The following is a 3353-nucleotide window of genomic DNA, read 5'->3' as shown; positions in this document are numbered from 1 at the left end:
TTGTGAATCGCCGACAGCTCCAGATATTTAGCATGCCAAATATTTTGCGGGCGTCGGCGATGTGTCAGCGATTCCCTCAGATCGCGTCTTTGATAATTCACATTGCGTGATTGTCACTCGCGTGAACGAGCACCGATTCGCCTCCGATGTCGGGCATTTGTCGGCGATTTCGCAAAACCTGTTGGCGAGTGAAAAATCAGGCTAATATCGTGCAGTGTGAACTCAGCATTACTTGCATGCTGTAGTTTCACAGTGTTGAGAGACAACAGGAGGATCAACACTAGGAGGATTATTCTCATCTGAGGAGGATGCCTCATAATCAGGGTCCTCCTCAACATTACCGTCTGTCTCAGACACATTCCTGTCACTTTCACTGTGACAAAATCTAATTGACAGAAAACCTTTGCCTAGAGGCCAATTTCAATAGAGAAAATGTTGTTTACTGAGTTGTCCCCATTAAATTAGGAAAAGTAATTCAATTTGAAGCAAAAAAAAGATGTCAAACATGTATTTACAGACGTTAAACATTGAATGGGGTCAAATTGACCCCGAGGATAATAGGAGGGAAATTATTTGTGATAATTGATAGGTCTGCAAAATAAAAATAGCCCATCAAAATGGACAACATTGATGTGCAAACAACACAGTCGTGAATGATCGTACCGTTTCTCCTGTTGTTGATTTACACAATGCTGAATCAGTTCGGTCTTCCTCAACTGCATTAACAATACAAAACATTTTCAGTCTTATAGATCTGATATGTATATGTATATGTACAGCAGAGTTGGGACACAAGCAAGTCTTCAAGTCATATCCCAAGTCCTCAAAGAGTTAAAGTTGATGAGATAATTAAGTGACTAATTAAATGATGATTGTGCATTAGTGATGAACACCTGCTGTTATTGAGAATTACAGAGGATCAGATGTTGTTGTTCAGTTGATTTCATCCAAGGCTGTGGCTGAAGTCAGTTATAGTTCTTGTTTCTCTTTTCTTCAATGATGTTGATTGTTAACAGCAGCTGTTCATCACTAATGCTTAATCATCATTTAATTAGTCACTTAATTATCTCATTAACTTTAACTCTTTGAGGAATTGGGATTTGACTTGAAGACTTGCTTGTGACTTGAAAGTCCCACCTCTGATGTACAGTATATATATATATATATCAGACGAATTGCTTGGTCTCCTGACCTGTTTTTCTTGCAGATGCAGCACATCACGACTGCAGCTACAATCATCAGAGATTCAGCCACAGAGATCAGCACTATGTACAATAAAGGTAGCCCCTGACCTGTAATGAACAAAGTGAGCATTAGTGTGATTGAATTAGTCTGATCTACAAGAAACACTGTCAAACGTCACCACTATATAAGTGAGAGATGAGCTTAGTCCATGTTAATCCACGTCACTATCAACACCAGCACACCTGCACATGTGTGACAGAGTCCTCTGATGTCCAGATGTTCAGTCTGGTTGCTGATGGGATTGTTGAGCACACAGCTGTAGCTGTTTTTATCCTGATATTCCACCTCCAGAGGTGATGAGATCAGACACACTGATGCTGGACAATAAACCGTTTCCTCTGAACCAGGAGACACTCACAGCACTCACATTCACAGCTGAACACACCAATGAACAGTTCTGCTCTGATGATGGTGATGATGAAGAACATTGTGAACAGTCTCTGGTAATGTTAGGAGTGGGCAGGCGAGCTGAAAACATGAATGAGCAGAGATATAAACATCAGTCTTCTTTCTGGTGTAGTTTGTTGACGGTCAGTCAGTGTTTCTGTCATCTCAAACTAAAAAACAATTGCACATTTCAGTATATCAATATTTAAAGGAATATTCATAGTTCAATACTTGTTAAGCTTGTCACAAAAATATATTTCCACTTGTCCAGCAGCAAAGAAAACATGAGGGGTTATACAGTGAGAGGCTGTATGATGCTGTATCTACATGCTGTAGATTGAGCTTAATTTGTACTGGACCCAAATTGTTTCTTAAATAAATCAAGAATATATGAATGACAGGACAAATGATCTCTACTCACCGTAGACAGAAACACTGAATGATTTTAATGACCATTTTGCTCCAATTATCTCTAGTTGATAGAGTCCAGCCTAGTTTCAGTTCAGTTGTGATGTTTGTGATGGTCAGAGATGCAGTTTGATTGTCCAGCTTTAGTCTGTCTCTGAATCTCGCATCAGAAACATCAAATGTGGAGAAGATTCCATGAGCTGTATCGATTTCAGCGATGAGGGATGCTTCAGCTCCAAATTTCCACCGTATGTCATCATCTTTATGTATTTCAGTAACGTCAGAGTGTAGAGTGACAGAATCTCCCTCAATCACTGACACTGACTCACCAAACACACCTGATGAACATAAACCACGATTGTCAGACACTTGATGGTTTACAGATCCTGAAATCAGGTCGAGTTTGTACCTAAATTTGATTTGAAGGACATTGGAACAACAAAAAAGAGAGATATGTCCTGGACATTACACTATAGGCTCACTGAAACATGGGCCTGAAGCCAAAGTAGATCTCTGTTATGTTTAACCCTTATGCTGTGTTGATAACCCTTAACTTAATGTGGTGATCTGTTTTTAGTCCAATGTGGTAACATTCAGGGGGGAAAAAATCCTCTCCAGGTCAAAATGGCAGGAACATAACCAGAGGGTTCATTTATCTGAGAATAATTGCAAATGCAAATCCTCTAAATAATTTGAACAGTATAGCAGCAGCTTTTAAAGACTTAAATAAATTAGATACACATTTATAACTTACCAATCAGATGCCACCAACATAAACAGAACAAAACAAGCTTGTGAAACATTTTCTTCAATAGTCCAGCTGAAAATGTGAAACCTGGTGAGGATCTTCCCCCTCCTTGTTCACACACACACACATGCTCTCTGAATGCAGGGGCGTCATGCACACCTTATGTTTGAGGGGGCACGAGTGAGGGGTCATTGTCATGTGACACACAGCAGCCACGATAGCACTGTATATAACTGATATAGGCTTTTATTCAAAATATTCCCAAACCTGTTAACTATATCATGAAATATCTTGATTCTCAAACATGTGTAAGTACATGCATTTGGCACCTTTGTAGATTATGTTAGTTGATCTATAATGGGTGATGGGTAAAGTAGCCTAATAGTGCAGGCTAATGTATTAACGACGCATAAAACCCCACCTTTTTACTTAAGCATGAGATATGGGTATCATGCCATACAATATTTTAATACGACAGACTTTGTATTTAATGAGAATTGAATAAAAACATTCTAGACACAGCTTCTCAGTTATTTTAGTCCCGTCCGAATGCACCATTTCAGTA

The 3353-nt window shown here is 39.2% G+C and overlaps 1 pseudogene; it reads right to left on the bottom strand.

The window, feature by feature from the left end:
* Nucleotides 1–228: 228 nt before the first annotated feature.
* On the bottom strand, nt 229–2471 carry LOC107566175 (SLAM family member 9-like; annotated as a pseudogene).
* Between the last annotated feature and the right edge of the window lie 882 nt (nt 2472–3353).

Source organism: Sinocyclocheilus grahami, unplaced genomic scaffold, assembly GCF_001515645.1.
Source record: "Sinocyclocheilus grahami isolate Dianchi unplaced genomic scaffold, SAMN03320097.WGS_v1.1 scaffold1054.1, whole genome shotgun sequence".
In the NCBI taxonomy this organism is placed as follows: Eukaryota; Metazoa; Chordata; class Actinopteri; order Cypriniformes; family Cyprinidae; genus Sinocyclocheilus; species Sinocyclocheilus grahami.
The sequence above is the reverse complement of the archived record's forward strand: the minus strand, read 5'-3'. Positions and strand labels throughout refer to the sequence as shown.